At 48.6% G+C, this 24,491-nt stretch overlaps 1 protein-coding gene across 1 annotated transcript in view; it reads left to right on the top strand.

The window, feature by feature from the left end:
• The window catches only part of Arrb1 (arrestin beta 1), a 77,148-nt gene that overhangs the window by 12,359 nt on the left and 40,298 nt on the right, over positions 1-24,491 (top strand). The gene's annotated exons all lie outside the window — the stretch shown is intronic.

Raw genomic sequence — 24,491 nt, 5'->3', positions numbered from 1 at the left:
TCCTCTTGTTCCCGTCCTTCTGTTCAGTCTAAACTCTTCAAGCCTCCTGTGTGTGGGGGTGGGTGGGGTACTAAACCATTGAACCCAGAGCTTTCACAATGAGCTACATCACCAGCCTCTCCCCTCCCCTTCAGTATTTTATTTTGAGATAATTTCTTCTCTAAATTACTAAGTTGCTGAGGCTGGGCTTGAACTTATGATCCTCCTGCCTCAGCCTCCCAGAGAGGTAAAATTACAAGCCTCTTTTTATTCTGAAATCACACCTGACCATGTGTGTCCTTCCCAGCTTAAAAATGAATCTGTTACTCCCCATCTTTACAGTAGATTTTGAGTTTTTCAGGTGGCACTGGAGGCCCTTTAGCATCTGTCCCCAACTTTTTTTCCCAGTTCCTCCTGTCATATAACTGCACTCTGACTGCACTGACTTTTCTGGATAGCCCTCAGTAGTCATTGTCTTTGTTCAAGCCCATCCTTTTAAAGGTCGAGTCTAATAATGAATTAATGGGGTTTAAAAAATAAATTTTATTTTATTTTATCCCACCTCTTCCCAAGCCCTCTCCCTTCCCTGTTGTGTGTTTTATTTTGAGACGGAGTCCGGCTGTGTAGTCTAGGTTGGCTCGAACTCGAGGTAATCCTCCTCCCTCAGACTCCCAAGTGCTAGGGTTAGGCCGGGGGTTTAGCTCAGTGGTTCCAGCACCTGCCTTGCAAGGGCAAGGACCTGAGTTTGATCCCTGGTACCAAAAACAAAAGAAACAAACCAAGTACTAGGGTTACAGAAGTGCACCACCATGCCTGATTTAAGGCTGAATTTAAAGACACCTCAAAGCAGTTCAGTTGAACGTTTGCTCTAGGCACCTGCCCCAGGGGAGCCTTACCTGGCCCTGAGCTGTCTACCAAGCTAAATGAATAGTTTTTCACACTCCCTTAGCACCTTGCAGGGACACTTTGTACAATGCTTGTACAAACACTGTACAGTGGTTGGCGGCTGACATGTCAGCTTCCTCAGCATCTGGTAGGAGCTGGCACAGTAAGAGCCAGAATTGACTGGAGCATGAATCAAAGAAGATTCCTGTAGAGGAAGAGAGCCCTAAGCTGCTGACCCAAAGGAGAAGCACTTTTCCCCTCTTCTCACTTCCTTTCTGGTCCTGTGCTGAAATAAAATGTATGAAACTGACTTTTAAAGGGGAAATGCATATATTTTATTTATTTAAATACATATATTTTAAGTTGAGGCTCGGGCTTTCCTACTCTGGAGTTGATTAAATAATGCATGGACTTCCTTCCTTCTGTTTTTCCCTCTTCCCTTCCTTCACACATTTCCTGAATGCCTAGGATATGGAGACATGGGCTTCAGAAATGGAAAAAGTATGTCTTTATGTTTTCCTATCTAATTATTGTTCATGCTGGAACTTGCTCTTGCCTTTATGTTTCACTGGATATGAGTTCAAGTCTTGGCATGCTACTTGTGACTTGGCAGGTCATGAGTCATCTCACTATTCTGGGCCTTTCTTTCTTTTCTTTTTTTTTTTTTTTTTTTTTTTTTTTTTTTCTTTTTTGAGATAGGCTGGGCTTGAACTTCTCATGTAGCCCAAGCTGGCCTTGAACTTACAGCCATCTTCTCGCTGCTTCAGCATCTTGAGTTCTGGGATCATGGGCATACACTACCATGCCTGGCTAGTTTCTTTCTTTCTTATCAGTACTGAGGAATGAACTTGGGGGTTTGTGCATGTTAGGTGAGCAAGCAGTCTAACGCTAAGCAAGGCCCCAGACTTAAAAAAATTTTTATTTTAAAACAGTGTCTTACTAATTTGCTCAGCCTGGCCTTCAACTTGATTTCTTGATTTCTTTCTTTCTGAAAAATTTTGTATGACAGGTCTTAGTATGTAATTCAGCCTGGCCTTGAACTCATTATGCAGCCCAGGCTGACCTTGAACTCACAGCGATCCTCCTGCCTCAGCCTCTTGAGTTCTGGGATTAGAGGCATTAGCCACTAGGTTTTGTGTTAGTTTCTTGTGTGTATCACATAGTGATAATATTGTCCTCATGGGGTGTGTGATAAGCTAAGCAGGCGCCTTTAACAGTGGTTTATCATTGAGTAGAAGCTGCTTTCAGACTGGAAGCTTCTTGAGGGTAGTGACCATGTCTACTTCATGAGCGTGTCCTTGGCGCCCTGCCCAAGGCCAGGCACATAGTCCATGAGGGAGAGCACTCATCCCAGTCTTCTGAGACTCAGTCCTGCATCTTAGGAATCCCCTCAGCTCAGTCCTGGGCAATTTTGATAGTGAGTCACGCTTTCCATAAAGGTGGAACCTTTAAATAAAGGTCTATGGACTAGGATATTAATTAATCAATCATTAGAGCGTGGTTGGGGTGGGACTCGGGTGAACAAGAACAGGCTCCAGGTGCTGGCTTATGGGGTGATGGAGAATCTCGTGAGAGATGAGGTGGCACAGTGTCTGGGAGGCGCAGGAGGTGGCCAGTAGGATGTGGGAAGTGCTTGACAGGGTGTAGGGGAGACACAAGTTCTTGGAGTCTGTAAGACTGTTGCTCTGAAACAGGGTCAGGCCTCCAAGGTGCAGCACTTTCCTTGGTCACACCCAGAAAGAAGGCAGTGGTTGAGTTCAGCTTTCCAGGAAGGCCTGAAGTGAGCCCCCAGCTGCTCTTCTGCCTAGTGGCTGGAGCCCTCTGCTTCTCCAGCCCACTGCCTTCCGAGGCATCTGCCCAGTACTGTTTGAATTGTCCCCTTCAGCCAGGACAGACTGGAGGAAGCTTGGCTGGGAGGTGGGAGGAGCAGGGCAGCACAACTATTCTCAGAAACTGAGTCTGGCCTCTGTTTCCCCACCTGTTCCACAGAGATGATGCTCTTTCTTTGGATGTCTGTGTGATATCACTTGTGAAAAGCCCCTCGGCATGTCTAGTACCTAGTATGTGCACAGTAAGTGCCACTCACTATCCCCTGTTGTAAAATGAGGACTTTATTGTTCTGCATACCTCATAGGGCTGCAGCATGGATCAGTTGGAACATGGGATGTGGGAGCACTTGGTGACTGTGTCATAACCTACACATGATTGGGGATGGGGTTCTTAGTAGAGCAGCAGTTGGCAGCCCAGGGATCCAGGCATAGAAGGATGTGGGCTGACCCTGCCAGCCAGGTATGAAGGATCTTTTGGTGTGCGCTCCAGGATTACAGAGAAACTAGCGCCTCTGTGCCCGTGAGAAGCAGACCCAACCTGCAGATCCTAGACTCGGATGAGCTCTGCTGCTTCTGAAGCCACAGCAAGAGACAGAAAGATGGACCACTTATTACAAGAAGGAGGAGAGTCCTCGGAGCCTCACCTGTCTGTGGGGCTGGGGGCAGGGCCTTTGTGAAGGCGGGTGTGCTAGGATCGCCTCTGGGCCCTTCCTCCAGCCCCGAGGCAGATTCATCATCAGCTTCAGTCCCTTCATGCTCCAGGACCCTGCCCAGGCCTGACCCTGTGTCCTTGTGATCAGTGGTTTCGTGAAATTTGCAGAAGGAAAATATTTTTGTAGTCTTATTTTTTTAAAAGCGGATTTCCAAACTCTGTAAGCCTCACTTCCACACCAGTCTGGCAGGGTGGTCTATTGTGCTGGGATGTTAGAGCCACATCCGCTGCATGTCCTCAAGGAGCTGTCATCCTGCAGTAGCACTGATCCCTCCCTCCTTGTTGAGGCAGGACCTGAAAGCATCTGGGGAAGCCAATTCTGGACCAGGCTGAGCCTACAGCTTCTGTTGCTGCATGAGACTTAGAAAGGCCTTACTGGCCTTGTTCCTCCTCATCTGCAGAATGGAGATAATGCCTACCTGGAGAGGCTGAGCTAATGACCCGCAGATTACAGGGCCTGGTGCAGCCCCAGCTTATCCTGGGAGCTCAGGAATGTGGGTGCACCCTTGCGCTGGGTTGGGATCTGTTTCACTGTCTAATTACCTGCTCAGGGTCATGCCCAGGGTGATGGGATATAGGCTGTGGAATACAGTGGCCTCAGATTGGGACCTCCTGTGGGGTGGGTCAAGTGGCAGTCTGGACTGGTCTTTCCTGCTCTTAGGACTGAGTGGAGAATCTGCCTGGTTTCATGCCTGAGAAAAGCTTCCAGGGAAGGGAGGCCAGGTCAGTGGGGTGGGTACTGTGCCCTCTGCAGTTGGGGTGGGAGGGTAGTTTAGTGGCAGCATTGCCTCGTGTCCTGTTCTTACCCAGTGCCTCCTTGAGGGAGGGGAGGGAAGAGACTAGGGTGGGGTCGGATGCAAGGAATGAACATGGATTTGGGTATCAGGCTAGGTTTCAAGTCCCAACGCCAGTGCTTGTCATGTCTGTGGTCAAGAGACGGTTACATAATCTTTTTGAACCTCAGTTTTCTCATTTTTTTTTTTTGTTTTGTTTTGTTTTTTGAGACAGGATCTCACTATGTAGTTGAGACTGACCTGGAACTCACTACGTAGCCCAGGCTGGTCTCAAACTCACAGCAATCCTCCTGCCTCAGCCTCCAGAGTGCTGAGATTATAGGAGTGCACCACCATGCCCGGCCAATTTTCTCATCTTTAAGATGGGATAATAATATCTTCTCTCCACTCTTGTAGGTTTATGATAAAGCTTAAATCAGATCATATAGAACTTAACACAGTGGCACACAGTAGATGCTCAGTAAATGCTGATTCTGCCCTTGCCTGAACTTTTACCCACTGTTCTCCCCTCTCATTGGATATGGGCTCCCCGGGGCAGGAGCTGAGTCTTGTTCTGCTATCATGATCTTCCCCAGCCTAGGCACGGTGCCTTTGAGACAGTTCAGATTGGTGGGCAAGAAGCTGCACTGACTCCAAGAAAAGACTGTCTCATTTTAGCTGCAAAATTGCCTGCTACATACCTACTATGTGCCCCTGCTGGAGGACTACTGTGTGGTCTCAGCCCTGCAGAGTGCCAGAAGCCACTGTGGCACTTGCGGTGTTCCTTGAGACAAGCAACTTTGTAATTCTCTTCAGAGCCCCAGGCAGCCCCTGTAATCAAATCATCTTTTTGAGGACTGAGATCTGCTTGTCCCCACTGGAATGCAAGTGCCGCAGGAGCTGTGTCGCCAGGTTCCGGTGCCTGGCACTGCAGGCATGCGCACACATTTGCTGAGCGAATTGCTGCCTTTTCCTCTTCCTTCTCTGAAGTTAGGCCTGGTTCTCTTTCCGGCCCACATTCTAGCAGGGCAAGCAAGGCCCCTGCCTCTCTCAACTTCAGTTTCCTCATGTGTAAAAGGGGAAAAGAGCTGAGACAGATAAATTGAGTGGTTAGCTGGGCTTGGAACAAGGTGATACGTGCTGTAAGGCCAGCCGCTGGTTTTCAGATTATCTCCCAAGAGTCCATCCCCTCTAGCCGTCTGTGATCTCTCCACCTCTGACTGGGAGGAGACCAGAGAACATTCTATCTCTAGCAGACCCTCCCTCTTGGCCTCTCAATGGATTTGGAGCTCTGTGTGCAAACTGTTTATGTTTCCCCCACCAGAGTTTATTACCCAGCCTGGCCTTCTGCAATTAATTACAAGCGGAGCAAATAACTTGTCCTTAGGAGGCTGGGCTTGGCATAAACATTTACATACAGCCAGGGGCCAGCCCAGGGGCTGGGCTCTTCCGTGCAGCCTGTGGGACAGAGATGTAGAATGACCTTTCCTTCCACTTGGACTCGCCTGAGCCCTGAAGGTGTGTGCGTGAGCTTTCTCTCTCAATCTCTGTGACTACCCGAGCGGAGCCCCCAGTTGCAGCTGAGCAGTGGAGGCTGAGGGGAGTTAAGCCGTTTGTCCACAGCCACACAGATTGCAGGACGTGAAGCTTCAGATGGCAGCGGTGTAGGTAAATAGACTCACAAAAGAGAGACTAGAAATCTGGAAGTTGGCAAGAGATTATTCATTCGTTAAATGTATTTGTCAGATCCTTGTGTAAGAAGGGGGTCTTGAGGAAGCAGGTGACTATCAGTGACCATTCATCTCTGCACAGAATGCTGACCGACCCACAAGATAGTCCCATTAGCAGGCAGAAGGTGGTGGCCTGTGGGGTCTCTAGTGACCATAGCCACCCCATCTCCTACAGAGTGCTTGAGGGAAGCAACTTCAACAGGAGTGTTCTGTAAACTCCCTACCCTACCCTATGATCTGGATTCTACACAGGCTGATTGTTCTTTTACCTAAAAATGCATGGGGCCAGAAGTGTTTCAGATTTTGCTTGTTTATAATGAAATCTCTTGGGCATGGGACCCAGGTCTAAATGAAATGCATTTATGTTTCTTTGTATATGTCCTATACATATTCTGAAGGTAAATTTATACAGTACTTTTAGTGTTGCATGCGTTTCAACTGAGACCTATCACGTGAAGTCAGGTTTGGAATTTTCCACTTGTATCATTGTACCAGTGCTGAGAAAGTTTTGGATTTTGGACTTTCAGACTAGGGGTGCTCAGCTTGTTATCTGTGAGTCCTATTTTGGGCTCTGATAGCTCAGAGCATTGGTTCAGGGTTACACAGCAGGCAGGGGTAGTGAGGACTCCTGAAAAAATGTCTTTTCTGGTGCCTTTATGATTTTGTGTCTTTGGTACTGGGGAATGAACTCAGGAGCTTGTGCTTGCATGTTAGGCGCGCACCACTGAGCTAAATTCTGGTACATTGATGATTGAGCAGTAACCTCACTGATCAGCATGGGAACCCTGATACTAGCTGAGCCAATCCCATGGCCCTCCTCCCTTCTGGGCTCTGAATTGTGTTTTCTGACAGTGTCTAGCCCTGCTATTCCTACTGAACAGTCTTGCTGGACAGATCTCTGGAGCCATCTGCTGGAGGCCATTTTCCCTCTTTGCAGGGAAGATGCAGACCCAGGAAGGAAAGGAGCTGGGTTCTGATACCTGTACCCATCTTTGACGGGTTGTGCTTGGCCCCTGGCCCTGCTGAGTGAAGCCTGTCCCAGAGGGTGGGACTGTAGCCCCCTCAAGCCTCTGGCTTCAGGCTGTAGCTGAGTTTGGGTCTCAATTTAAGCCCTATATATGACATTGTCAGCAACTTGCTAAGGGCATAGCACACGGAAACCAAGGCCCCGGAAGAGAGTGATGTGTGGGGTGAAAATGCTGGTGGCAGACCACATAGGGAGGGCACTGTAGTTTGAGAGGTAGGAGGTTTTTGTTCATGGTACCATCTGTACCACAAATGAGCCTCAGTGTTGTCTTCTGGGGATGAGAACAAAACAGCAGTCCTTGCTCATGGGATCAGGGTGAAGAGTAACAGGCAGCATTTGGCTATTCACAGAAGCCTCAAACTGGGAACAAGGGGACTAAATGTCCATTGCAGCTGTATGGATAAACAAATTATGGTATATTAATGCCATAGAATGTTAAAAAGAAATACTGACTCATGCTATAAAGTGGATGAACCATGAAAAGATTAAGCTAAGTGAAAGAATCCAGATACAAAAGGTCACATATTATAGGAGATAATTCATATGAAATTTCTACAGCCTATCTGGAATATAACCCACAGTCAGAAAGCAGACATTGCTGGCTGTCAGGGATTGGGGAGAAAAAAAGAACAGTGTGAAACTACTTCATGGATAAGGGGTATTTCTGTGGAGTGGTGGAGATGTGTTAGAACTAGAACTGGTGGTTTTGCACAACATTGTCACGGCATTCAGTGCCAGTGAAGTCTTCACTTTAAATGGTTAATTGCTTGTTGTGCGAATTATCACCTCAGTAATCTACTGTTTAAAATTGATAATAATGAAAATAGCAGCATTTGTCAGGAGTTGGTATGTTTGAAATGAGGGTGTTAGGATGAGGCTGGGGGAGAAAGGGTGATGTGGCATAAGAGCCTGGGCAAGGTAACGAGGCAGGCTGGGAGTAGCCTGACATAGTGATTTAGATTAAAGTTCTTGTATTAGTCTGTTTTCTGTTACTGTAACAGAATACCCAAGGCCAGGTACTATATAAAGAAAAGAGGTTTATTTAACTCACAGTTCTGGAGGCTCAGGCACATGACATTGGCAAGCACTAGGTTCTGGTCAAGGCCTCATGGTGGATGGCATCATGGCAGGAGCATGTCTGAGAGATCATGTAGTGAGACAGGAAGACAGAGTGATTCAGGGGCTAGGCTTGCTGTTTTATAACCACCCACTCTACAGAAACTCACAGTACCATGAGAAATACCCCAATTCCCTGTGAGGGCAGTGCCTGCAGTGACCTAACTACCTCCCACAAAACCCACCTCTTTCTTCTTTCTAGTTTGGTATTGCTGGTGTTGGAGTTCCAACCCAGGGCTTTGTACATGTTGAACAACAGCTCTGAGCTACCACCCCAGCCAGCCATACCTCTTAAAGATCTCATGGCCTCTCACCATCACCACACTGGAGACCTGCTTCCAACACAGGAACCTGTGGGGGACACACTCAAATCCTATCCAAGCCACAGCCGTTCTAGATCAAGACTGTCAGGGTTCAAAACTGTATGGCCTTTGGCAGGTTTTTATTCTCTCTTTCTTTTAGTTTCCCCATCTTTAAATTGGGAATCACATTTTTATTATGAGAATTTTAATCTTTTATAATGGGAACCTTAAAGCGAATGAGTGGTGAATGAGTTACTATTGGTAAAGTGTTGGCACAAGGTAAGCCGTTAGCTGTTGTTATTAACATTCATTCACATTTTTAAAATTTGTTCATTTGCTGAGCACCCACGCTGAGCCCTGGGTAGCATTCTGGGGACACAGCTGCACACATGACTAAGTGCCTGCTCTCAGGAGCCCTCTCACATCCTGGTAGAGGAGTCAGCCCTGCTGCACCCTCCTCCCTTACGGCACCTGCAGCTTCAGCTGTTAAGGAAATGTGTTCATCATCTCCTGCCGCTTCAGATCCCTCTGAGCAGGGACTGCATGCATCCCTTGGGACCCAACAGGGCTTCTTCCTGGTGTTTGAAAATGCACCAGGCTTGGCACCCTGGACTTGAGGGAACCTAAGGCAAAGCCCTGGGCCATGATTTCCCTACCTATTGTGGAAGAGGTCAGGCTGGCTGAGCTCCGCGGTTCTCAGAATTTTCTGACCACCGGACCTAGGACTGCACATGCCTGGGGCCTTTGTTGCACATGTGAACATTGGCCGGGTCAGGCCAGAGAGCGCTGGGGCTGGAGGTCTAGAAGGGAGGGATCCCACAGGTTCCTAGAGGGCCTGAGACGTGCTGGGGCCTGCTGTGGATAGCTATAGCTGAGCCTCGTTGGGAGGGGCTTTGGTGGCCTCAACCCATACTTGGCCTTAGCTGGCCTGGAGTTCACTAGCCTGGGTTGAGAGGTGTCCTGCCTGTTTGATTTAATTTATCATAAATGGGCTGTCTTTGGGGGTGGCGTTTTGGGCAGCCAGGGTAGGAATTAGGGTGGGGGTGGACAGAGAGGGGTCCTTCCTGATCTTAGACCTTTGGGCCTGGGCTTCTGTCTTCTTTAGGCATAGCTATCCCTCAGTGGCCTCTCCTAGTCTCTCCCCACCCTTCTGCAGTCATTCAGGCTCAGGGTGTAACCTTAGCTGTCCTGGACTAAAACCAACCAACCAACCGACCGTCTCCATCTGCTGCCCCTTCTCCCTCTGTTGCCTGTCCATATTTCTGTGTTTTCATCTCCCCAGTGCCATCCTCAGCCGTCAGTCCAGCTCTGTCCATCCCCCAACTCCGACAACCAACACATACACACTGTCACCTAGCCATGCCCGGCAGAGCCTTCCTCAGGTCTTGTACCCTAATGCCCCCCATCCAGCACCCCCAAGGCTCTAATGCTTGCATTTCCCTCCCTCTCACCTCTCTGCCCCCCCACCTCATTCTGCACCTGCTGCCTTTTCTCCCCAAGCTTGTCCCAGAAATGTTCCCTGGCAGGAGGATTCAGAAGAGCTGTTCTCAGAAGGAGCTTGACCTCTCTCCTCCTTCTAAAACCAGCTACATCCGGAGGGAATATGCAGCAACTGAAACCTTTCAGAACCCCTTTTCTGTAGTCTCAGGAGGAGATGAGTGGGTAGGGTCATAGCAGAGAGGGCAGGTCTGAGGAGGCAGGTGGCATCAACATCAGGTTGGGGCTCTCATTGCCTGGATGGACTCCTCTTCTTCCCACTTTTACCTCTCTCTCACACTCCATGGGTTCCAGGCCTTGAGAACATGGCACAGTGCGGTCAGGGAGGGCCTCCTCTTAGGGTAGATCTTTATTTCCTCAGCTTTTCATTAATCCATGGGCCTTCATTAATACCTCCCTGATACTAGTTCCTGTCCTGAACTCAGGGCTCATAGAGTGGGGCCAGATCTTTTTCCTGCCTGAGGCTGGTAAATGAGGCTGCTGTGGATGCAGGAGCACAGTACAGTCAAGTAAGGGCCATCCATTCATTCATTTAGCAGGAGCTCACTGAATGCCTGTTCTACCTTTAGGTGATAACAGTGAACAGAAGGCAAAATCCTGCCCCTTCATAGAGCTAGTCTTCTAGCCTTGAGTTCTCCTGGACACAGGAGTAGAGGTGAGACAGCAAGAGTTCTGAGGGTAGGTTGAATAACACTAACATGTGTCTTTCAGTAGCTGTCTAAACAACAGCAGCAACAGAAAATGCTTCCCGGTCAGACCAAGGTCGTAGCAATCATAGCAATCACCTGTAATCTCATCCTTTAGAAAGAATGCTTCAAGCAATTTTTGGTGTTTGTCCTTCTTGCTGTGTGTGAGTTTGCATTCAGGTACCTCTGTATTCAAACATAATTCTGATTAAGCTCTATGAGATTTTGAATACTGCTATTTTCTTCAGCTTGCCCTTCACTTATAGCATTTTATGTAGGTTTGTTCCTGACCTCCCAAAGTCCCTCACTGGATGTTTCACAGTTTATTTGACCATCCTCTTGTTTGGCTTATATTATTTCCAGGTTTCTTGTTAATGTAGATGATGCTGAAGTGATTTGCTTTACAACTACTGGATCACTTCCTGAGGCAGAACCCTGGAGGCCACAGAGGTCCCAGGTGTGTCTTCTGCCCCTTCTCTGGCCTCCTGCACACATTTCTGCTTCCCTCTTGGTCAGAGGCTTCCGGTTCTTGGTGGGTAGAGGCAGGCGAGGAGGTTTCCTTCAGGTAAATCTCATTGTAGGTTGTTGTGTTGATCTCTCAATGCATAACAAATCATCCAGAAACTTAGTAGCCCCAAACAACATTGGTTTCATTATTGTTCATGGTTTCTGAGGGTCAGGATTTGGGAAGCTGTGGCTGGAGGCAAAATGGAGTTATGTTTCCACATGGCTTAGCCAGCCTGCAGGCAAGAAGACTAGGCCTCAGATAGCCCTAATAATAATTTAATTGTGAAATGATTTTTCCCCAAAATCATGTAGAATAGCTCCCAACAACCTTTCACCATAGATTCATTTGTGGAGTAATCCACTGGTGAGTATAAGTACCTGAATCATCCAATCACCTTCTAAAGGGCCCATCTTTGAACATATGAGACTTTGAGGGCCATTCTAGATCTAAACCATAGCACTTCTGAATGATATTTCTTATCTCTCTCTCTCTCTCTCTTTCCCTCCCTCCCTCCCCCTTTTCTCTTTCCCTCCTTCCCTCCCCCTTTCCCTTTCTCCCTCTACCTCCATCTCCATCTCCATCTCTATCTCTTTATCACTCTCCTTGCTGTCTCCCTAATCTGGTCTACTTTCACTTCTTAAGTGCATGAATAATATCAGCTTAAAAATACAGTGCTTCCTGGAGATCAGGTGTTATTCCACATTCTTTTTTTTTTTTTTTAGACTGGGGATCGAACTCTGGTCCTTGTGCTTGCAGGGCAGGCGGTGGAGCCACTGAGCTAAATCCCCAGCCCATTCCACACTTTTTACAGACACAGAGTTGCTCATATAATCCTCACAATAATCCAAGGAGGTAGATTCTGTTGTTACTTCATTGCTGAAACAAAATACCTGGCATTCAAAGTTAAAGGAGGAAAGATTTATTTGGTTCACAGTTTGTGGAGGCTGTAGATTTTGGCTGGCTCCAAGGCAGGGTGGCATGGCAGAAGGGCATTGTAGAGGAGAAACAGTTCATGGTGGGAAAAAGGCAGGAGGCAGCAAGACAGAAGTAGTAAGGTAGCAGCAGTAAATGACAAGTGACTACCACAGCAGCCCTCTTTCTGTCTCTTATATTTTATCCAGGCTACCTGGCTTTAGGGTGGGTACCCCTCACACCCTTAATCCTAGCATCAAACCTTGAATCAATCTCAGCATCACACACCCTAGATCCAGATACCTCCAAAAAAATCCCATCTATGACCACATGAGGCTTTGGGGGGACATCCAGATATAAACCATAACAGTTGCCATTCCCATTTTACAGAAGAGAAGACTGATATTTTGAGAGGTTCCCTACCTAATAAATGGCCAACCTGGGATTTGGACCCAGAGAACTCTTGCTGAGCTTGCTGAAGACCTAGTCCCTCTGTTTCCACTCTAGCCTCTCTCCCCTTCCAATCTCCATCCAGCAGCCAAAATGAACCTATTAAAGAAGGACTGCATTGTGTCAGTTTCCTTCAGAAACCCTGTTGGTGTCTTATGATGACAAAATGACAGATGTCTGGCCAGGCATCCTGGTGGCTAGGGCCTGTTCCTTGCCCTTGCTGGCTTCTCTTGCCCATCTCCCTCACACCTTCAGTGATCCTACTTCTCACAAGCCTTCCCACTGCAGGTTCTGTTTTGTTTAGTCTCAATGCACCATTCCCACTGCAGCTCTTTCTGAGTTACTACTGCTTCTTCTTCAGCTCCTGGCTCAGACATCACCCTCTTGAGGATTGCTTCTCTAACTCTCCAGGCTGGCTGGTCTCCATGCTGTCCTCTGGGAGCAGCACACATTATAGCACTTACTGAGTCCATCTTGTGGGGCTGTGGTGCTGGCCAGCTGCATGGACTGTGGTCTGTTCTCATACTGGTCTGTGCCATGGTGCTCCTGGAGCTGCAGAGCCCTGGTGTCTTTCCTGCAATAGGATGCTTCATGTAGACAGGTCCATTGCATAAATCTTCTGTGTCTTCACATGTCTGGCAGATAATGATGTCTGACACACAAAAACTCCCTCCATAAATATTATTAATAATCAGAACTAACATATATTACTAGATGACAAACATTGTGTTCATTTAATCCTCAGAGCCCACTTAATCCTCATTTACAGATGACACAGAAGTCCTTTGTATGGTGTCCTCTAGTGAGTGGATGTTTCAACCAGATCATCCTGGTTCCCTAGGATAAGAAAGTGATTGAAGAAGGATTCCTAAATTCCAGCAGCTTTGAGCAACTTGGAGGAGGCCCATGAAGAACAATAGAGACAAAAGTCATCCCAATGATTTGCTTATTTCTTCTTGGAGACCTGTCTATATCGTGTGCCTCCCCTGAAACAAAGGGAGCAGGACACCCTGCCCCCTCCCCCACATACCATGAGAGAATATGGGAACCAGTAAGGTCTAGAATTTGTCCAAGGCATAAGACCAGGCCCAGAACCAGGTCTCAGGAAGCCTTTCAGGTCCTTGTGCTGAGTGTGTGTGTGTGTGTGTGTGTGTGTGTGTGTGTGTGTGTGTGTGTTCATGCATGTCTGGGTTTGGAAGGTAGAGGGCAGAGTTGGTGCCTCCCTGTTCCTCAGTCCCCAGGGCTCCTTTTGTCTTCTTGTCCCAGCCTATGTCCTCCAAGTAGAAAGACCTTTATGCCTACTCTGTGGTGAATCCAAGACTTAGGCCAGCCTCTGAAGGTCAGGGAGGCCAGGCTGCCTCTGCCTGGGCTTAGTCCTTAGGTCTTCTTGGATCTCCCAGGAGACTCTGGGCTTCTGAAGTCTATGCCTTAACTTCCCCCATCAAACCAGTATTGCTCCTTGACATTTTTTTCTTTTTTTTCATTTGTGCTAATCCCTATATTGGAACCCAGCCCAGAGGTCAGGTCTGGGGCTTTGGAAAACGTTGTGTACCAGAGCAGAGTCTTCGGCCAGAGAAGTTTCCAGGCAGAGCCCATTTCCCTTTCTTTCTGTGTCCCCTCAGCTCCTTAGAGCTAGGCAGGCTTGATGGCTATGGGGCATCCCCTACTCCACCCCAAAGCTTCCAGAAGCCCAGCCCTGGGTCACTCTTCCATCCTGGCCCCTGTGAGGCCCCAGTTCTTTTCCTCTCCCCATTCCTTGCAGGTCTCAGTCTGCTAGGGATTCTGTTTTGGTTGGAAGGAGGCAGTGGAGAAGTTTGCGTGTCTGGCTCTTTCCTCCTCCTCATTCCTCCTTCTTTCCTCCCCCTTGCTGCTCAAGATGTTTCCTCTGCCAGCCTGGCTCCTGTCCAGCTCATCCCTGCCTTGGGCAAGCCGCAGCAGTCCTCTCTGCCTGGGTTCCTGTGGACTGGGACTTCCCGAGTGGTCCTCATTATCTTCCCCCAGGGGAGGGTCCTCATGCAAGCTCTGAAGAGCGGGCCTTGGTGGGCTTCCATTCCCTTTCCATTGTGTAAAACCTGATCTTTTTGAGAGAGGAGGCTGAAGCCCACTCCACGGTGCCTGCTCTGGATGGGACTTTGGGCTCATTCTTTTCCTCTAGGGGCCTCTGTTTCCCGGGGAGTCCACAGCTTAGGGCACAGAGCAGGCCTTGTACTCACTTGGCAGTCTTTTGGGCCGCTTCATCTGTCATCTTCCCTGCAGGCTTGAGGACAATGAGAGGTCTGCCCCCAACTTCTGCAGTGGCTTGTAATATAGAATTTGAGTACAAATCCCCAGCCTAGGTCCCCATGCCTTTCTGCCTATCCTTCCTGGCAGAGGCTCACAAGGATGAAGCAGACCCACATCCTGGCCTGACAGCCCAGGCCCAGCCTTGAATCCTTAGTCCTTTGTGCAATTCCTGGAGTAGTGCAGATGCTCAGTAAATATTGGGATGAGTGGTTGGAGGAGCAGTTGGGAAAGCAGAGAGCTGCATGATGGAGCTGCGAGGGCCGACAAGGTCCTGAGGGAGCCCTTGCCAGAGGAGGCAGAGCTGAACTGGGTTTTGAAGGATGAGTAAGTGCTAAACAGGCCAGTGGCAGGGGTGTTCTGTGTAGGCAGAACAATCTGTGCAGACTTTGAGGTGGCATGGCGTGACCTGGTGCTCAGGGGATGTATGAAGAAGTGGCCAGAGGAAGGCAGGAGAGAAGGCTAGAAGCGAGAAGCTCTGATCTGGAGGTGGACACCCCACCTGCTGGAATGCTGCTAGGTGGTTATTCTTTTTGGCTGATCCCAGGTCTTTGTGCTGCAGGCCTGGTCTCAGAGGGCAGGCAGGCAGTGGAGGGAGCACACCTGAGGCTCACTAGGACCTGGGGCTATGCAGATACTTCTCAAATCTTTTGTTCTACTCTACTGGGTGAGTAGATCATGAGATCATTGCCAGCCAGGGCCAGCTGTGGCTAAACAGGCTCATGTGAACACGTAAGGCAGAACTAGATACATTTCTGGCCTCCATAATTTCCTGGCTGTGACTCTGAATATTGACTTCAGTGTGCTGTAGTGGCCATGGCAGTAAGGACAATAGACCTACATGACCAGAACTTTGGGAAAATTAAACAAAGTGACCTGTGTAGTTTTCCCTTTTCCTCCCTTCCCCACAATCTTCTGTTTCTCCTGCACTCTTCTTACCAGGGCTGGCCCTGTGGATGGAGGTCTGAGTATGATTTGAAGGATGCTGGGCGTCCTCAGTCCTTACAACCCAGTTTCCAGTGTCTCTGGGCCACAGCATCAGCATCTCCTTTTGAAATGCAGCAGCTAAAAGTGCAAACCTCTTGAATCTGAGCCGGTAGTGGAGCCCAATAAGCTGGGTTTTTAACAAGCTTTCCAGGTGATTCTGACCTTGCTGGAGTGTGAGACAAGCTGACTTTCAGGACTTGTGCCTTTGAGCATCTCAGTGGAGCAGCCTTGTACTGGTCTTGGTGTTGGGTGCTGAGGGAGGGAGGAGGCCAGGGCTTCCTGGGAGGGAGAGGCCTGTGTAGTTTCATGGGGTCTGTACTCAGAAGAGGCCCTCGATTACTTAATGTTCTGCTGTCTATGTCTTGACTTCTGGACAAGGGACCCCACATTTCCATTTTGCATTGGACCTATAAGATTCATAGCTGGTCCTGCATGTTGGTTCTTGCTGGGTTCTGTTAGCTTGGTGTCTTTGGGGAAGTCACTTTTCCTCTCTATCTGAATGTCCTCAGCTATACAGTGTGATAACCCCCTTTCCTGGAGGATTCAATGTGATGCCTATTGCAGCTTTCAGCATGGGAGCTGGCACAGGTAGTGTGGAGTGACCTCCTGAGCCAGGCACCAGTGCTGTGCACATCTGTGGGGATGCCTCAGCTGCCACACGGACACTGTCCTTGGCTTTGTGGGGCTCGTGGTTTGGAGTGAGATATAGCAGGCAAAAGATGAGCAGTGTGTGGAGTGCTCCAGGGGTACATGCCAGGGCTAATGTGGGGACCTGACCTAGTTGGAGGTCACTGGAAGCTTCCTGGGGAAGTGTCTAGTGAGCAAAACTCCAGGATGCAGTGGATGTGACCTGGTCTAGGGGGTGGTGCTGTCGGCACAGCAATAGTGTCAGGATGTAGTATTTCTAAGGCTGTCAACAGTTATTTAATCACAAGCCCCTGGGGAGGCTGATGGGAGGCGAGACGGCCATGGGTGCTGAAAATGAGTCAAGACTGCCTTGGGGACCATCCCTAGTCTGGTTCCCTCCTTTCCAAAGATGTAGACTGCTCCACTGTACAAAGGCATGGGTTCTTTCCCAGAGCTCCTGGAGCAGCTCAGAGGATGCTGTTACGGCCTGTGTCTAGAGGTCCTCCCAAAGCCTCATAGGTGGGGCTTTTCAGAAGTGGCTGGATCTAGAGTGTGTGATGCTGGGATTAAAGTGTGGGATTACTAAATCAGTCCACTGGTTTGGTATAGTCCACTGGTGTGGATGATGATAGGTGTGAATGCTAAAAGCATGAAGCCTGGATAGGATATAAGGGACAGAAAGAGGGCTGCTAGTACTGCTTGCTACTGCTTCTTCACTACTTTGCTGCTTTTCTGCCCTCCTGCCTTCTTCTCACCATGAACTATTTCTCCTCTGTGTTGCCCCTCTGCCATGCCTTCCTGCCTTGGAGCCAGCTGAATATGGATGAAACCTCTACAAATTGTGAACCACAATAAACCTTTCCTCCTTTAACTTTGGGTGTCAGGTATATTTTGTCTCAGCAATGAGAAAAGTAACTAAGACAGATGGGTTGACCAGGTGGAGCCCTGAGCAAGCTGTGTAGCTTCTGGAAAGCTTGGCTTCCTCTATAGTGAAATGGACCCCGTAGTCCCCTCTCCTCAGACAGTTGTGAGATTTAAGTGATATGCTGCACTGAAGACCCAGTAATCTCTCCCCATAGGAAGTGCTCAATGAATAGTCCCTTCTGCTCCTCTGCCAGTTTGGAAGTGAGGAGTCCCATTTTGGATTAGATGTTCTGTAGCCCAGGCTTTCTCCCTGGGCCAGTGCTAGTGCCTTCTTCGGTTGTCAGGAAAATGAGGCTGATAATCCCTCTCCTAGTGATGATCAGAGGACAGCAAGAATCCACCAGATGCCCATGGCCTAGAAGTAGTGGTTGGAGACAGCTGTGTGCCCACCTCTCTGGGCAACACCCCCAAGGGGCCCATCCTGGGACTAAATTAAACCCACAAGAGTATATCACAGGGCTGTATCATAAAGAGGCAGGATTATATTTTTCTCTTGATTTGGTGTTGAGACTGTCTGGAGAGTAACTATAAGTCCTGTGGCTTCCCTGCTGGGACTCCACAGGCAATGGTTGTGGATGTTTATATTGTGCCTTTAATAGTCTACTTTTTTGCTTTTGAGTCTGGCTCTTGTTATTTTTCCCAGGCCAGTCTTGAACTCATTAGGCAGTCCTTTTGCCTCAGCCTCCTGAGAAGCTGAGGCTACAGCCACCTGCCACAGTGACTAGCTGAGATTCTTCATCATGGCATGTGGCCTAATGCCTAAGCATCGGACCTGCGATCAGATGACTCTGTCACAGGAAGCTTCTGTGTACTGACAAGGGCTCTTGTTGGACCTGTGTCCAGTTTCTTCCTCCAGGAGAGTCTGCTGGCTGGAAGAGTGAGCTTCCGGTGTTGGGTCAGGTGAGACACAGAAGAGGTGGCACAACAAGCATGTGAAACAGCAGGGGAGTTTTATTTCTCACGGGTCTTAGAGAGAAGGCAGCAGACCTCAAAGGGCCAGTGGGAAGTGGGAGCCATCTGGGACATGCACGCTCAACCAGCAGGTTGAGAGTAAGAGGGAGCAATTGGGGATCTGGGGCCTAAGCCCATACTGGGTCCAAGCCCATACTGAGCAGGTTTCCTGAGGGAGTCTGAATGTTGGGTTTAGAGCAAGCAGGTGCAAGTTCCATGGATAGCCCTGTAGCTGGTGGGGACCACCCTGTGCAGTCTGTGCAGGGTGTTGGGGCCAAGGGGTGAGTCGAGTAGGTTGTGTCTAGCTGTCCCATAGGGAGATGGGGTGGTTGCATGAGGCAGTTCCCCTGGATCAATCATGCTGAAGAGCTCAGAGGAGGAGGTAGAGAATTAGAGACTGCATCCAGGGTGACTGAGCCCTGTTTCTGGATTAAGGAAGTCTGACTTATATTTAACATGGAGGCTAAGGTAACATAACATTGTAAGCCTTCACTACAGGGGTGGAGCCCCCCCATCACTTGGACACAGCATCAACTGGAGACTCAACACTCTGAGACTAGGCACAGCTCTCTTGGTAGTAATAGCAGCTTTCATTTACCACAGGCTTCACAGCACACAGGCACCGCAATGTGTTAACGAAGAAAGGTGTAGTGTACTGTCCTTCTCATTTAGGGATGAGGATCAGAGAGCTTCAGTCCTTGCCCAGGGTCATCCTGCTAGTGAGGGCAGACCCCAAATTCTTCACTACCACCCTGTAGTGATACTCTGGGATGAGAGGCCAATCCTACCCTTCTCTGGGCCTTGGTGTAGGACAGAGATAGTCTATGAGACCCACTCAGCTCCAGTATTGTAGGGTTTGCATTTCTAAAAGGAACTGTGTTCTGAGAGTTCCAATGCTACAGCTGCTCTATCTAGTCTGCTGTTGCCTTTGCTATGTAGGAAAAGACCAGATTACTTGGGCTGTGTATTAGCACTTTCTAGCTATTGGGACAAAATATCTGACACCTGTAATTTAAAGGATAAGAGGTTTATTATTTTTAAAATTTTTATTTAAAAATTTTTTTTGGTATCAGGGATTAAATTTGTGACCTTGCACTTGCAAGGCAGGTGGCAGTACCACTGAGCTAATCTCTGGCCCCCATATATATTTTGTTGAGACAAGGTCTTGCTATGTAGCCCAGGCTGGCCTCAAACTCACTATGTAGTCCAGGCTGGCCTCGAATTTATTGTGATCCTCCTGCCTCAGCCTCCCGAGTGCTGGCATTACAGGAATGACCCCACCACACCTGACCTTCAGAGGTTTATTTTGGCTCGCTGTTTCAGTGGGTTCAATCCATAGTTGCTGGGCTCTAAGGTAGAAATGACACGGTGGAAAGGCTTGGCAGAGGGAAGTTGCTCACATCATGAGAGCCAGGAAGAAGCGGAGGGAAATATGATGAGCCAGGGAAGGTCTCCCTTTCAAATCACATTCCCAGTGACTCTGACCAGGCTTTACCTCCATACTTGGGACTTGTTTTTTTTTTTTTTTTAGACAAGATCTTACTATGTAGTTCAGGCTGGTTTGAACTCACTATATAACCCAGGCTGGCATGGTACTCACAGAGATCCTCTTGCCTCAGCCTCCCAAGTGCTGGGATTATAAGTGTGGGCCACTATGCCCAGCTAAAACATAAGACATTTTTGTGGATATTTTAGATCTAAACCATAACAAACCCTCTTAGCTTGACCTCTCAGGTGTCCTGCCTTCTAGGGCTGACCTTAGCTCCTGAGTCCTCACCCTTCCCACTCAAGGAAACTGGTGTCCAGAACCTGTGGCTTCTCCACCTGGAGTGCATGTGGCCCCAGAGATGGTGGGGCTGAAGCCTTTGGGAGACCCCAAAGAAGGAAGGACCGTGGTGGCTCCAGAGATCTGCTCATGATCCGTGTAGGTGGAGGGTATGTGGGAGCAGGGAGACCTGAGGAGTGGGCAGGGACCTGAGATGGGCTGTGGGAGTGGTTAAGAGTTCTTATGGAGGTGGAGAATGTAGCCCAAGAGGTGGAGTTCAATCCCTAGTGGAGCAGGTGAAGAGTTCTTGTGCAGAAGAGGGGCTTGATCAGATCTGAGTCGAGAATGACTGCTAGTCAGGAGGCACTAGCATTCAGTAGCCATCAGTCCTCTGTCAATCATTATAAATGAGAGGTTCTACTGCCCGTTAGCTGGGAGAACTTGGGCCAGTCGCAAGCCCTTGGGACTCATTTTCCTTACCTGTATTGTAGAAGGATAAGGAGTTTTCCTTCCAGGGATTTTATTAGGATCAAAGTGAGATAATAGGGGATTTTTAAAAATCTCAGTTAGTCCTCAAACACTCAGCCAACCAAACCCAGCTGCATAGCTAGGCCCCTTCCTCCATGTCATAGCCAGGACCTGGTAGGACTCAGTCCTAGGCTCTGGAAAGCCCCGCATGATAACCATTTCCTTGAAGGCACAAAGCTTTTCTTTTTCCAGTGCCCTGCCCTATTGTCAACCTCAGCTCTAGGGTGGCAGACCTGGGCCTCCTCCTTAGGTTACCTCTGCCAGCCTTGAAACCCTGGCTGGGGGCCGCCAGCCATCAGAGCCCATAGACGTTCCCAGGAAGCCAGTGTGGTGTGGAGGGGAGTGTTCTGGACCTAAGAAAGTCATGTCCCTCCCTACTTCAAGTCTGTTTCCCCGTCTGCAAAATGGGAATGAATTACCTACCTGTGGTAATCCTTGTTGCTCCTATGACAAAGTACCATAACAGCACAGATTTATTCTCTTACAGTTCTGGAAGTCAGAAGTCCTGAAATGGGTCAGGCTGTGTTCCTTCTGGAGACGCCCGAGGAAAATCCCTTCCCTTGCCTTTGCTGGTTCTAGATGCTGCCTGCATTCCATTGCTTCTGGCACCTCCTCCACCTTCAAAGCCATGAGCACAGCTTCTTCCAGACTCTCAGAGCAGCTCATGTGTCATCACACTGTCCTTTCTCTCCTGGACCCTCCTGCCTCCTCCTTATGAGGACCCAGCCAGAGAATGCAGGCTACCGTCTTTATCACAGGATCCTTAATATAATCACACCAGCAAAACCCCTTCTACCATATGAGATATCATGGTCACAGCTCTGGGGAACTGGAATGCGAGCATCTCAGGGGCTGTTATTCAGCCTCCAGCTGTATGTTCTGGCTGTGGATGATGTGAGTGAGATAGGAGGTGAAAGTCATGCGCAGTGTCTCGGATATGGCAGTCAGTCCTGGTGTACCTTTCCCTCCTCTCTTGGCCTCTGTCTCCTTATCTGCAAAATAAACCCTCCACCAGCCCCAGAAACTCAAGCCCACCTTCTTCAGAGGTGGGGCTTGAAGGAAGCACAGAATTGAGCCCTGCCCCAGGACACCCCCTCTTCCCCTCCCTGGGGCAGCCTCCTCTCAGCTCCTGGCCCAGAGCATTTCCCATCATTCCAGGGATGGCTGATGGGAAAGGCTGAGCTCACTGCTCCCCGGGGAGTGCGAGGGCAGGAGGAAGGAGACAGGAGAGGCAGGCTGCAGCTTTGAGAGAAGGGGGGAGCAGATTTCCAGTAGGGGAGAGAGGGTGAGGTTATGGGGACTTAGAGGAGTGGAGTGCAGGACTCCATATGTGCTTCTCTGCCCCTCTATTGACAGCCTCTTGCTGGCCCCTTCTGACCGGCCTGGGGCCAGTGGACTGCCAGAGTGAGTTTGTGCTGGGGACAAGGGGAGGGTGCCTGAACCAGCAAAGCCCGGAAGTGGGGATTGGCTGTAAGCAGAGGCCAACTTCAGCCAGGGCCACCCTGCTTCCCTCTGCTCAGAAACCTGTCACTCCAGCCTAGCTTGGTGGCACGGGCCTGTAGTCCCAGTACTCTGGGAGGCGAAGACAGAAGGATTACAATTTCAAGCCCAGCCTGGACAATTTAGCAATTTGGTGATACCCTGTCTCAAAATAGATAGATAGATAGGCTGGAGATGTAACTGAGTGGAAAGGCCCTGGGTTCAATCTCCAATCTTCGGGGTGCTAAGCTAAGAGCAGAGGTTCTTCACTTTCGGGGATGTGAATTGTGAATGCTCATGCCGGCTGCGCAGGACTTTCAACTGATAATCAGGACACCAACAGGGCATGTCTGTCAGTCAGGTTTCCTAATGTGCAAATCTGAGCCAAGGAATCAGGGAGTGTCAAAGGAGGTCTATCTAGGCCTTTGGGAATCATTTTCTGGAAGCTCATCACCACACCCCAAACTCGCCCAGGAGCCCATGTATGGGTTCACTGAGAACACTGCATAAGCGTTGGGGAACAATGTGGCTTGGAGGCAACGACTCCTCAGCTCCTGAGAGCTCAGCAAGCTGGGTGGGTGAAGGAGGAGCAGGCACTTTGGACTGATGGGTGGCATTGCCTCCTATATATTGGATAACTGTGGGTTTGTCTCTCCCAGAGCTCTCTGGGCTCCAGTTTCCTCCACTGTAAAATGGTACTAATTCCTGTTCCCCCTCGAGTTGTCTTCAAAATGAATATGATAAGCATGTAAAGTAGCCAGCTGGTGACAAACTGATGAATAGTAAATCTTAACTGTTATTATAAGGTTCTTCGTTTTCTAAATTCTAATAAAACTACTCAGTAAAAAGTTTCAAAAGAAGGATAATTCTAATTTTAAGATACCCAAGAAGCATGTGCTTTATTTCCCTTCATTCTAAACTACACCACAGTGTATCTGATCATGAATGTATTTGGTTTGAAACATACTTAGGATGAATTGTATCTTTAAAAGTAACTAATTCTATAGGGTGTGGTACTGAGGCAGGAGGACTTCTGAGTTGGAGGCCAGCCTGGACTACCTAGTAAGTTCAAGATCACCCTGAACTATACTGCCAGACCCTGTCTCAAGAAGAAAAAAAAAGTAACTAAAAAATTCAGAAACATTGTTATATTTTACTTTTTAAAAATGGTTGGGGATCAACCTAAGATCTCATGCATGCTAGGCAAGTTCTCTACACTGAGCTATACCTCAGTCTTATTTTTACTTCTTAATTTACCAAGCAGGTGGTTTGGGATGCTTGTATTTTTTATTTCCTGCCCTGTGAGCATGGACAAATTACTTAACCTATCTGTGTGTTAGGTTCCAATAGGAAGGAATAAAGAGAATATCAAGTGGGTGAATGGGATAATGACAGCATCTACTTTATAGGGCTTTTGTGAGTACTAAATGAGTTAATGTAGTGTTTAGATACTTACATATCAGTTAATAAAATAGTATTTATTTAAATAAATAATACTTATTTAGAACTGGAGATCCTTCTGCTTCAGGCTTCCAAGTAGCTGCAATTAACAGGCATGTGCCCCCACATCCAGCTCTAATTACAATTTCTGAATAAGAAGTTATACCCATATTGCTACAAAGTTCAGGAAATTTCCTTCTTTCTTTTTTTTTTTTTTTTTTTAACTTTTCTTTTTTGGTACCTGGAATCCAACCCAGGGCCTCACGCTTGCCAGGCAGGCACTGCACCACTGAGCTATATCCCTGGATGAGAAAATTTCTTCTTTTAATTGAAAATATATTCAGCTAACAGGCCTTGTTCTTGGGGCCTGATTTTTTTTTTTTTTTTCTGGTACCAGAGATTGAACTCTGGCCCTTGTGCTTTCGAGGCAGGTGGCGGCACCACTGAGCTAAGTCCCCAGCCCTAGGGCCTCATTTTAAATGCTGCTTCAGCAGCTCCCTGACTCTACCTAGTGTCCTGGGCTCCCTGGCCTTGATTTCTGTCTTTTGCCTTTAGCCCCCAGGGCCGTGTGAGACTGAGCTCATAAAAAGTGTCAAAAAAGCACTTTGTGGATCGATGCTAACTAATAGCAGCTCCCCAGAGCTGGCGCGAGTTGGGAAGACAACTGTACAGGATCTTGGACCAGGCTCAGGACAGCACCTAGGGAAGGCCAGTGTTGTCCTCACAGCAGGACCTAGGAAGGGCCTGGTTGTCCACTCTTCCCGATGCTTCATGCCACTGTAGCCAGAGTTGGCACCAGTGTAATTTGGAAATGGGGAAGGTGTTACTGGGTATGGGGGAAGTGTTTTGCCCACAGATGCCCATTCAAGCCAAGCATCCGGCCACGTCAGGCACAGAGCTGAGTGTATGTCCTGTCCTGGCCCCCTCTTGTCAGGGGCCTCCAGTTGCCCTATAGTCATCTCTTCAGAAGTTGACAATCCTGATTGACATATATGGTCTCGGGCATCTGCTCAGATAGTGGCTGCCATAATTATGGCAGCTCCAGTTCCCTTGGCGACATGAATGGGACCCTGTGTGAGAAGATATGAGTAGAATTCCTCCTAG

This window comes from Fukomys damarensis, unplaced genomic scaffold (assembly GCF_012274545.1).
Source record: "Fukomys damarensis isolate Sample0158 unplaced genomic scaffold, DMR_v1.0_HiC HiC_scaffold_16, whole genome shotgun sequence".
Classification (NCBI taxonomy): Eukaryota; Metazoa; Chordata; class Mammalia; order Rodentia; family Bathyergidae; genus Fukomys; species Fukomys damarensis.
The sequence above is the reverse complement of the archived record's forward strand: the minus strand, read 5'-3'. Positions and strand labels throughout refer to the sequence as shown.